The sequence below is a fragment of the Pipra filicauda genome, unplaced genomic scaffold (assembly GCF_003945595.2).
Source record: "Pipra filicauda isolate LSUMZ 115617 unplaced genomic scaffold, ASM394559v2 scaffold544_size365909_pilon, whole genome shotgun sequence".
NCBI classification, from domain to species: Eukaryota; Metazoa; Chordata; class Aves; order Passeriformes; family Pipridae; genus Pipra; species Pipra filicauda.
In genome coordinates this window covers 151,619-162,555 of record NW_024104692.1, presented here as the reverse complement: position 1 = coordinate 162,555, position 10,937 = coordinate 151,619, and the positions used below count along the sequence as shown (strand labels likewise).

Genomic DNA, 10,937 nt, shown 5'->3' with positions numbered 1-10,937 from the left:
ATAGTACTGTTTGCATTGCTCCTGAAAACTCTAATTGTGTTTTGACTTTTAGTGTGCAGAATTGCAAATATTATAATTGTGTTATTATTGTATTAAATTCCTCCTTTAATGAACAAACAGCTGTGTAATTGCAGCAATGAATTAACACCTCTGTAATGGTTGGTTAAGCTCTTTAATTGTACTCTCTGTTTCTAAGTGTTGGGCTTCTCTGTGGAGCACAGCCCTGGGTGCCAAACACTTTGTACACCCTTAGTCTGGAAATTAATTTCTGCTCTAATTTACCAGGGAACACAGTGAAATCCTGGGGTGTACCCGAAGATTTGATATGTCCTTGTCCTTTGATCCCCTCACCTGTACCTCCCAAATCAAAGTGCTCCACAAGGCCCAGCAGACTCTGCAGGTCCCAAAGGCAGTAACCAGCCTTCGAGCTCTCCGAAGGAGGTGTCTGGTGCAAGTTCCCAGCTCTGCCTCAGTGAAGGAGTTTGGCTTTATTGCCACTGAATGTAAGAACACCCCAGGTGTGGGGCTCACCGGTGCTCGTGTCCAATGTGAGAAGGTCTCTATGATTTTTCATGGACAAGGGGTATGTTTGACTTACCCAGTTGCTTCCCATGGGCTGGACTCTGGCTTTGCTCTGGAGGCTGAAGGGATGGAAATCCCCAGAGAAACCCTCTGGGCTTTCTTCTTGCCCTTTAAAACACACCCCCAAGTCAGCTCCTCAGGTGTCGCCCAGCACTAGAATAGAGCTGTTCCTTCTCTCAGGGATGCTCCCGCTGCCCTCAGGGATGATCGTTGTCACAATTTGCCTGTAAGGGGCTGCTACACCCCCACTGCTCTCACAGGGATTTTCTCTGGACATACATCTTCCTGTGCCAAGAGCCCAATGTGCATGTACAGAGGAACAAACACAAGGGAGATAAAGCACTATCGTAGCTAAATAAATCACATTTCCAAACGAAGTGACATAACAGCTATGCCATATGGCTTAGCAAGGAAATGACTCACAGCAGCTGGTCTAAGAGGAAAAGTTTTAGTGACTCTGTCCACAAACAGTGGCAATACAGAGCTTCAAAAATAATTTGTGTATCTGGCAGAAAAATTTGATTATCAGCTCTCTATCCTACTGAACATGTCAGATGTACACTCAAGGAACTGCTCGTTCTCTGAGCCTGCAGTGACTCACCAGGCTTTGATGGGCAGCAGCTTTTGCCGGAGTTGTTGGCTGCCGGTTCCAGCTGTAGCCACGGCCACACAAAGGTCCTGCTGGGCTTGCTCTGGTGCTCCATCCCAAAAGCAGGAAGCCCTGATACCCTCAGGTCCTGCGTAAGGCACCAGGAAGAGTTACACAGTGATGTCTTTGCCCAGTGCCAGGGGCTCTCACCGGTGTGAGGAGCAGACAGGGATGTTGAAAGTAAAGGGAGGAGGGAACTGGTCCCTCCTCTCAGTGTGTTGGCACCATTCAGTGCCTCTGAGACTCAGGGAATGCTTAAATAAGGAAAGGATGGGAGGTGCCAGTCAATGCTTTGTCTTCTTCCTAAGCAGAATTGCTTTTCCTCTGACTCGGGAAGCAGACGAGCCTGGTTTTCCTGTGGAACTGCTGGTTTCATCAGGCTCCTGTCAGAGTAACACATCCATTCCGAGCTGGCATCGGAAACAGGAGCATCGGCAGTGTCAGAACAGGGAATAACAGTGCTAGTCCTAGTTAATGAATATATGGGAGGGAAGGGCAGTGGGAGTGAACAACCATCCATCCCTGTGTGCTGTTGGACTGACTGCCCAGAGCATGGGCAGGTTTCTGTCCCTCATGTTCTCTTTTTGGGAAATCAAACCAACTGGGAAAAGGTGGGTGCTAAATCCACGAGTGCTTGGTAACTGTCTAGAGCAAAACAGATGAAAGAGAGCCTGTACAGCATGTTAAATAATTTTCCAGATGAAAGCAGAAGGGACTATAGCTGGGAAGCTGAATGGGATCAGGGATGGGATTATTTTTAAAAGGAGGACGATTAAATCATGTTATTGTAATCCAAAAAACAGACAAGTGTGAGGAGCAAAGGTGCAGAGGAACAGCAAGAACAAAGCAGAGGATCAGAGAGGGCATGCAGAAGTGTGGGGAGGGGGAGAGCAGAGGAGGAATTTCTGTTTGTGTCATAGAGGAAAAAGCAACCTCTGCAGGAGAGGGACAGCAGGGCAGGGGTAGGGAAAGGCCTGATTTTGGAGTTCCCTGCCCACTCCTCAGATGTGTCCAAAAGCTGTGCTGGGGAGCAGGGACCCACAGAGCCCTCCCCACCCTTGGACCCCCCAGCTCTGTGAGGTGCTGCTGCCCTGCAGGAACTGCCCACCTCTACCCTTGGCCAGCCCTTGCTGTACTTTCCAGCTGCCAGCTCTGCTTCACTCCCCTTCTCAGCACATGACCCAGAGCACTCATCTCTCTGCAGCTCTTCTCCACAGGTTGGGTCCTCAGCCACATCTTCTCTGGCACATACTGCATTTCCTATTAGAACTTTCTGGTTTGACATTAGTTGGAAGTTTGGGGTCAAAAGCTCAACTGGCTTTAAAACTGCTTTCTTTGTTTTCTTTAAAATAACCAGCCATCTTTCATATGTTTTTATTATTTTTCATGGAAGAGCTGTCTTGATCCCCTGTACTGCGCTGATGGATACTGCCTTCTCTCAGGGAGATCCCTGCCATCCCCCTTCAACAGTAAGTATTAATATGTGCACCATGGTCACTGGGCTGTTGATTCCAGCACATCAGGATTATGTTCAGACACATTTCCAGCTGGCAGGGAGAAGGCAACCACCCCATTTCACTGACCTGTGCTTTGGTGCGGGATCCAGGTCTATGCTTGTCCCTGTGGGAAGAGCTGGTGGCAGGGTGCACACTCTCACTGGTGATGGGAGACTGCACATGTTCCCCCTCAAACTCCTGCCCTGTTCCTGCAGAGCTGGCCAGGGTCTCAGTGGGATGGGGGTGTTGGAGCCGGGGCCTGGGCAGCATGGGGACAGCCAGTCTCAGTGGGAGGACAGCCAGCCTCAGCAGGAGCAACAGGGAATCAAAGCCAAGGCAGAGCCTCCCACCAGTGTCATGCAACCGCTTCCTGCTGCCCCAAGGGTGAGGACAAAACAAACGGAGGAGAGATCATGGCATCCTGCAGCCCTACCCTGGCACCCTGGTACAGCCGTGTTGGAGCAGGGAGCGGGGTGTCCCCATGGGCTCAGGGGCTCCCAGGGTGGCTGGTGGGCTCCCTCTCAGCAGAGAGAAGGGGTTTGGGGGGAGGGTTCATGTGCAGTTCTCTTACTCTCTGTTGCCTGTAGCCATGCCAAACCCCCCAGCAACATGGCCAGCCTGCAGGGACAGCTCCATCCCAGTGACAAAGTGCTGCTTAGGGAGGTCAGAGATGGAGCCCAAGGTTTATACTTCAGTAAGTCTTCCCACAGCAAAGTGAGAACACAGGTGTGATACCAAACACATGCTCTAACATAGTGAGGGACACGGGACCTGCCATGCAGCTGAGATCTGAAAGCCTCATCATTTGCCAGATTGGAATATTGTAGCTCCAGACTCATTTGCAGAGTTAACTATGCCACATTTGCAAATCACTGCAAACCTATTTTCATCTGCAAAGAAATTATGGTGATATTTCCTCTTGCTCTCAGCTCTGGTGAGAGTAAATTTTCATATCCTCCTGAACAGACTTTGAGAGAAAAAACCTCTTCCAAAGAGGTCTGTGCAGCACTGCCATTGTGATCTGAACTCACCTGTGCCACACACCACATGACCATCCTGCTTCTTGTGACTTTTGGCAGGTAATGAACTCGCATCAGGGAAAAGGTCTCCCCACAGAGGTGTGAAATACCAGGAGACCCACAGGCTCTGTGCCCTGGGAGCAGGGAATGTGGAGCACAGGGATGCAGGTAGTGCGGGCCAAGGGCAGCACTGGGAACACTCACCTGCTCTGCACAGTGAGCTGTGTGAGAGCAGAACACTGAGATAGCAGCCAGTGCTGCTGGAGCATTTGCTTGGAGTTAGGAGAGAGTGAGCCCAGGCTGGAATCAGAGGGATGTCTGCTGGGGAGCCCAGAAAGAGCTCAGGAGATAAGCAGATATGTCTTGTGACAACCTCCCCAGAACAATGCAAGGGTAATGCACAAAAAGCTTACTGGAGAAATGTACTCAAAGGTGCTTCTCTGTCATTGCTGAACTTACATTTCTGTAACACTGGGTGAGGTTTTAAACAAATTTTTCTCACACTGTCTTGCAGCACCCCATTCCCACACAAGACACTGGCCATCAGCTGCTCTGGTGCCAGGAATGTCACCGGATCAGGGCGGGACCTGACACTGCTCATGAGGAGAGCGAGGAAGGCCCAGGAGCTGTGGCTGGTGTGCTCTGCCAGGGCACTGCCACAGTGCTCAGCCACCCACCTGCACACCCAGCCCCGAATCCTGAACCAACAGCCTTGAAAACCCAATCTCAGAAAATACTCAGTACTGGGAAGTGTACAGAAGGTGCTGAGATCAGCTCAGTTTAGGCCATGAGCATCTCTGTGTGCTCCTCTTAACTCTTGAGAAAACCAAATGTATGCTCAAATCCTGCCAGGAGTAGTGACACTGAGATTCAATGTACCAAGGAAGAAACTTCCCTTATCTTTGAAGCACATTAAAATGGCATTGGCAGACAGCATCTGATACCAGCTTCACACGAGGTGAATGGGAAAAGGAGAAGCTGAAATTTCACACAGCACTGAGAAGAAAATGTGTTTCTCACACCTTAGAACGAATACTGGGTCACTCCCTGGGCACTGTAATTCAGGAATAAATGGATCTACACAGGAAAAATGGCCTCTGGTCTCTGGAGGAAACGTTCAGCGAATCTTTCCCATTACCAACATGCAGGGTCAGGTTGGTATTTGTCCTTGTGCCCATTGTGTGGGCACTGGGATAGTGTGTGGGAGCTCCTGGCTGCAGATGCTTTGAAGTCTGCTCTGTGCAGGGTGTTCTGCCAGGAAAAACAAACCTTCAGTGTTTCCTCCATGCTTGGTTTGTACAAAAGGCTTCTCAGGGAGCTGAGCTGAACCTGTGCTATTCATGGTCTGAACTACATGACTATTTGAAAAACTCGATTGCCAGAACTAAACCTGAACTGTTAACTCAGAGTTTCAGGCAGAAGGAGCCCCAGCACAAGTTAAACTGAACCAAAGAAATTACTGCTCATCTCCCTAGTTCTGCCAGAGATTTTTTCCCTTTAAACCAATAAGATATTTCTCAATCTTGGGAATATTTTAGCATCAGTCTTACTGACAGTAGCTCTTCCTTCAATTCTATTTTAGTCATCAAAGAAACTGTGAGCCTGGAGTAACTGGATAAAAGCCCTTCAAAATGAGAACCTTCCTCGACAGTCTCATTCCTGATCAGAAATGCCTCTCCACGGAAGCCTGCAGAGCTCTCTGTTCATGCCAGTGTAATGACACTTAATGCCATTGCTTGCTGCAATTCTGTTTCCTGAAGGAGGAGAGTCCCTGGAGGGATCAGTCACACCATGCTGCAAACCAGGAGGAATGTCTCTACGTGGGTTTGCTTAGAAAAGAGCTTCTGACAACAAATCACAGGCTGTTCTACTGTGCAGTCTCCATAGAAAACAAGGTTCGTTTAGGGGTGTGGAGTAAGAACTGTGTCCCTGGGCAGAATCAGCAGTATTTCCAGGTCAGTGAGAATCAAATCTGTTGATAGCAGTTCATGATTACTGCCCAGAGAATCTCTTTGCTCTGCTTTGTCCTGCCTGAGGCAAACTGAGAGGTAAATCAGGAGAGCTGTCAGAGAGCTTCCTCACGGAGAGCTTCCTCATGGAGAGCACCCTCACGGAGAACTTCTTCATGGAGAGCACTCTCCTGGAGAGCATCCTTCCTCCACACTGCCGGACACGCCATCCCCACCGTGCAGACCAGGTCAGTGTCCTGGGTAACTCTGAACACAGGGGACACATAGATTCAACAAGGAGAGGCAGCAAAGAGGTGTTTGGCTTTTTCTATTCAGGTCTGATTTATTAATCCTGATTATTAATCAGAATCTGCTAATTAAGAGATGCAAGTTTGATAATCAGTGCAAGGCACTGACACCCTCCTGGTCTGAGTCTGGGACAGCTCTTGGTGTCAGGGGATGGTAAGAAAGAGGAGCAGAAGAGCCCTGACCCCTGAGGGGAAGGTAAGAGCCCAGCAGAGATCGCCATGGGGAGCTCAGGGGGCAGCAGGTCCGGGGGTCATAGCCTCCCACCAGCAGTGGTGTGGGCCCAAGTGCTGTTCCAGCTCCCCCACCATGAACTGGCTCCATCCCCCCACGCACCCCCACCCCTCTGCCCCATGCTCAGTGAGCATCTATCGTGTATCAGGGCTGAGCGCAGCCTGATCCCATTGCAATTGTAAACCTTGGTGAATCTTACCTCTGAGGGCACTAATTCCTGGTAAATCTGGCATCTGCAGCTCCAGAAACAGTTCCCACACATAGCCCATCAATTCCCTTCCAGCCCCACTTCCACACACGTCAGTGTATCCAGTCTCAGTGTGCACTGGTCTAAGTTAAAGCTGCTCCGAGTGTTCAGTTGTGAGTGCACAAACTTATTCAACACTTGTATACTTCATTTCTCAGTTATTTGTGAACACCTGAAAGCTGCTGTGTTAGCCCTTCTCACACACTGGCTCTTCTGGAGTGGACAACCTCGGAGCTGGTCACCTGGGATCATTGTGCTCTGGGAAGCCTTCCCGGACTTCGCTCTGAGAGGTGGGGATGCTCAGCTGATGTAAGGGAGAGCTGCTGTGGGATGCTGCACACTGTGGAACACTTGGTCCCTCCTCCATCTGCAGATACCAACAGATATCACGGTAAACTCCAGCCCTGCAAAATAGCATCTCCTGTGTGTAAGCCAGCACAGCACAAAAATCCATGTGAAACAAGTCGCCAAGTGCTGACTTCAGGTGAGGCAGATGCCCACTCCCGAGTATTGACTGCTACTGATCAAGAAAGTTTTTTTCCTTTTTTTAATTAAAGTTTTCAGATGATATTGCTAACACAGAGCAGAACCAAACCAGGTGTAATTAGCTGCGGAGCAAATGAGGCTGTTCAATTCACAAGAGTTTTGATTTCCACTTTCCAGAAGTGCAGCACTTCATCTCTCATGGGAAGGGTTCAAACTCAGGATCTCAGGATCCTGCTGGGATTTGGCAACTTATTTCCATGAGCTGATTGTCAACAGTGGTGAAATTAATGACAGTGCTATGAACAATCTACATCTGCCCATCACCTCGTGATGTGTTAGGCATGCACATATCACACTTGCAATGAAATTAATTACAGAATGACACAGGATCCTCCTTGCAAATACACCGACACATCAGGCAGCCCTGTCAGCTTTATTGTGTGTCATAGTCTCAGCAAACCCGTTTCTTTCAAGAATTTGCAACTTGTTTCAGACTGCTAAACACAACCTTCCATTTAGCAGTTTGTACAGTTTAAGAGATTGACTTGTAAAACGATTTCTGCTCCACTGACAGCAATGTTTCATTTCCTTTCACATCTGTTTGAACAGTTTATTGTAAAGCCTTCCCCCATTGCAGTGCTTATTGCTTCATGTTTTTTTACTGTTCCCTTATTACTTGAATTATTTTCCCTTTGTGTCCTTTACCATCTCAAGTATCCAAAACAAACTGGATACGTAAGAGAGCCCGGGGCTAGACATGTTTCCTGTGAGAGCTCTACAATGGAAAGAAAGGGCAACATGTACCAAGCCTTGCCCAACACCTGTTCATGATATCTGTAAGTTAAATAGTCACATTAAATAGTCATCTAGTTAAAAATATGTGGTCAACCTTAATATAGAATTTAGGCGTGGAATTAGGCCTGGTTGTTTAACATTACTTTATAGGATTTACAAGATTAATATACTGCATTAATTGAAATCTGCATCACAGCAGAAATCTGCCATCTGCTTTAGTCACCCGGATTGCCCCCTCCTTCCAGCGCCCAGAGCACTGTGGGCAGGAGACAGGCCCTGCCACTGCTGCGAGAGGTGTCCCCAGCCTGCAGAGCCACACCAGCCAGAGCCCTGGCACGGCCGGGGCAGGGCACCCCGGCGCCAGGAGAGGTCCCCGGGGCTCCTGCAGCTGTGACAGCTCCTCCTGGGAGCCAGCGAGGAGTGCAGTGGTCAGAGACAGCCATGCAGTCATAGGGAGGGTAGCGGGGGGAGCTCAGTGTGGTGTAAACAGCTGGATTAAAGTCACTCACAGGGCAAAAGCAGAACAAATGAATGACAGCTTCGGTCAAGAAAGGCAGAAACCGGCTTCCACAATGAATTGAGTCGGGTGTGGTTTCAATCCAGCACTTATTGTGGAACGGGAATGAGACTAAAATAACAAAAGCGTCAAAACTACAGTGACTCTGGGAGTATTTCTTCCCATTTTTTCATTTTCTGGTGCAGGTCTGAGCGTCACTGCGAGTGAAGCCAAGGGAACCAGCCGGCAGCAGGCGGGGCAGCGGCTGTGCCAGCGTGTGTTCTGACATGTGCCTGATGTGTGCCTGGCATGTGCCTGGTGTGTGCCTGGCGGGTGTGCTGGCCATGCGTGCCTGGCGTGTGCCCAGCGTGTGCCTGATGTGTGCCTGGTGTGTGCCTGGCATGTGCCTGGCGGGTGTGCTGGCCATGCGTGCCTGGCGTGTGCCTGGCGTGTGCCTGGTGTGTGCCATCAATGTGTGCCCAGCGTGGCTCCAGCGAGGGGCAGCTCCGGGGCCCCATATCTGTGTCAGCATGACATGTCAACATGTCCTGCACAGCACACGCTGTACAGCAGCTCCAGTGCTGGAGAGCACTATGATTTGGCACAGGATATCTTTCCAAGTAACTCCCTTTCCAAGGCCTTTCCAGCCTCAAATTATGCCGAACAGCAACCAGCAAAATTACCTTGTGTGCCGATCTTCCCTGCTCAGAGTCCCAGCTGTACCTGCTGTAAGCAGGCAAGGCAGATCATCCTGTCCCTCACACCAGCCTCTTCCCTGTCTTCAAGTGTGTGCATTTCATGCTTCCATGACTCCACACAACCCTCTGTTTGGGAGACAGGCTGCACATTGTCAGGTGGGAACACGTGTCAGTGCTGCAGGTGAGTGAACATCCTCACACCCCAGAGCTGACGTAAAGAATTAAAAGGAGTGTTAGTTGGCTTCTCCAGACAGAGCTGTGGTTCTTGAGTGAGTTATTGGATAAAAGAGTGAGTGTTTCTACTCAGGCTGTCCATGTGAAACATAGAAACAGAGAAGGGGCAGAGGGAAGGGTGTGACAAAGGGACAAAGGGTGTGACCTGGGGACCTGGGGCTGTGACAAAGGCCTGTGCTGGAGGGGTGCTGGGCTCTGCCACAGGTGGGTGAGGGCTGGGCTGGGGCAGAGCAAAAGTTGAGGTGAAAGGCAGTGTATTTTCCTGAGCCACTGTTCACTGGACAGTGAGTGCTGCTGGGGGCACTGGGCTCAAACTTTGCCTTTTCATGCATTTTTACATTTGGAATGAAAAGGTGACAGGGGAGTCACAAAAACCACTGATTGACGTGGTTCATTGTTTTGGCTCAGGATCTCCACACACCATCTGGGCTACAAAAAGCAATAGATTCTGATGATTCGACTGTTGTACCATCTCATTTTCGTGATGATGATGTGTCGTGTGCACATCACTGATATTTCCTTTAAACCTTTATGAAGAGTGTCTGCTTATAAATAGATCAGTGTAGTAAGCCTCGAGCTCTCAGAGGTTTGGTGACGCTGATGTTGCTCTCACTTTCCATGTAAGGATTACAGCAACCGCTCTGTGTTTATCCAGCACAGAAGTAGCACAGAATTCAGGCGCTTGTTAACATCTCCAACATCAACATTTGTGCTCATCTTGTGCTTTATGTACAACGGGAGAAACGAGCAAAGATAAATCACAGACTTTCCCAGCTGATGCACAGCTGTGTTTGGGCTGAAGGTGAAGCAATCCCAGCCGTTCTCCATGTGGCTGTGCAAGCAGGGTGAGGCACCAGCTGGGAAATGACAGAGTGAGCATCCCAGGACTGAAGGTTCACTGGATCCGCTGTGCCAAAGAAGCACTTCCCAGAAAGGAGCAGTGAGGCTGAGCCTGAGTAAGGACATGAGCCTCAGCCCACTGAGCCTGAGTAAGGACATGAGCCTCAGCCCACTGAGCCTTTAACCCCTTCCCAGGGTCAGCAGCAGGACCCACCAGGGCGGTGACTTGGACGTGACCTGTCCATTCAATGACAGCTCCTCCTCTGAGCAGTCAGGCTGCTGCACATCATCAGTAACAGTATCAGCAATTCAGCTTCTACCAAAATACCAAACTGTGGCACCTTGAGAAGAAAATGGGCCCATCTCCCCTTCCCAGCCAGTCAAGTTGGGAGTCTGTTGTGAGCTAAAAGCTTAATTCTCATGATTGGCTAAATCTCTAAATCCTCGAGTGTTAAATGCCCCGAGACAGGAAAGCAAAGCTGCTATTAATAATTCCAATGGCTAAAGAGCATATTATTTTCAAATGGCTTGTTCCTCAGCATGGGGCCTGCCCACAGCTACTGTCATCAGTCATCTTGCACCAGGAGGAACTGGTGTCTGAACAAAACACAAGAAGACGTTCAGGGGAGCTCAGATTGTTCAGACTAAAAGGAAGTTAACAGAAACGATTAACCAGCTTGGCCAAAAGCCATTGGAGAAGGCAGGAATGCAGCTGAAAGGGCAGTTCATAAAGCCTCAATACAAATGGATAAAGCAGGGAAGGAGCTGGTGAGAAAGGCTGTGGAAAGCTGCTTACCACTGATGGAATTCTTATTGGGAGTGTGAAACAAGGAAGGATTTTCTTTCACAATGGCTCCGATAATCATGTAACGAGCAGAGGTGCATTTCATACTTTCCTTGCCAGAC

The 10,937-nt window shown here is 49.4% G+C and overlaps 1 long non-coding RNA gene across 1 annotated transcript; it reads left to right on the top strand.

Annotated features, from left to right (window-relative positions):
- Window positions 1-1,608: 1,608 nt before the first annotated feature.
- Window positions 1,609-8,382, top strand: LOC120324465. Its single transcript, XR_005565804.1, has 4 exons — window positions 1,609-1,842; window positions 2,625-2,700; window positions 5,329-5,943; window positions 6,641-8,382. It is a non-coding gene; the product is annotated as an uncharacterized LOC120324465 (long non-coding RNA).
- The last annotated feature ends 2,555 nt before the right edge of the window (window positions 8,383-10,937 follow it).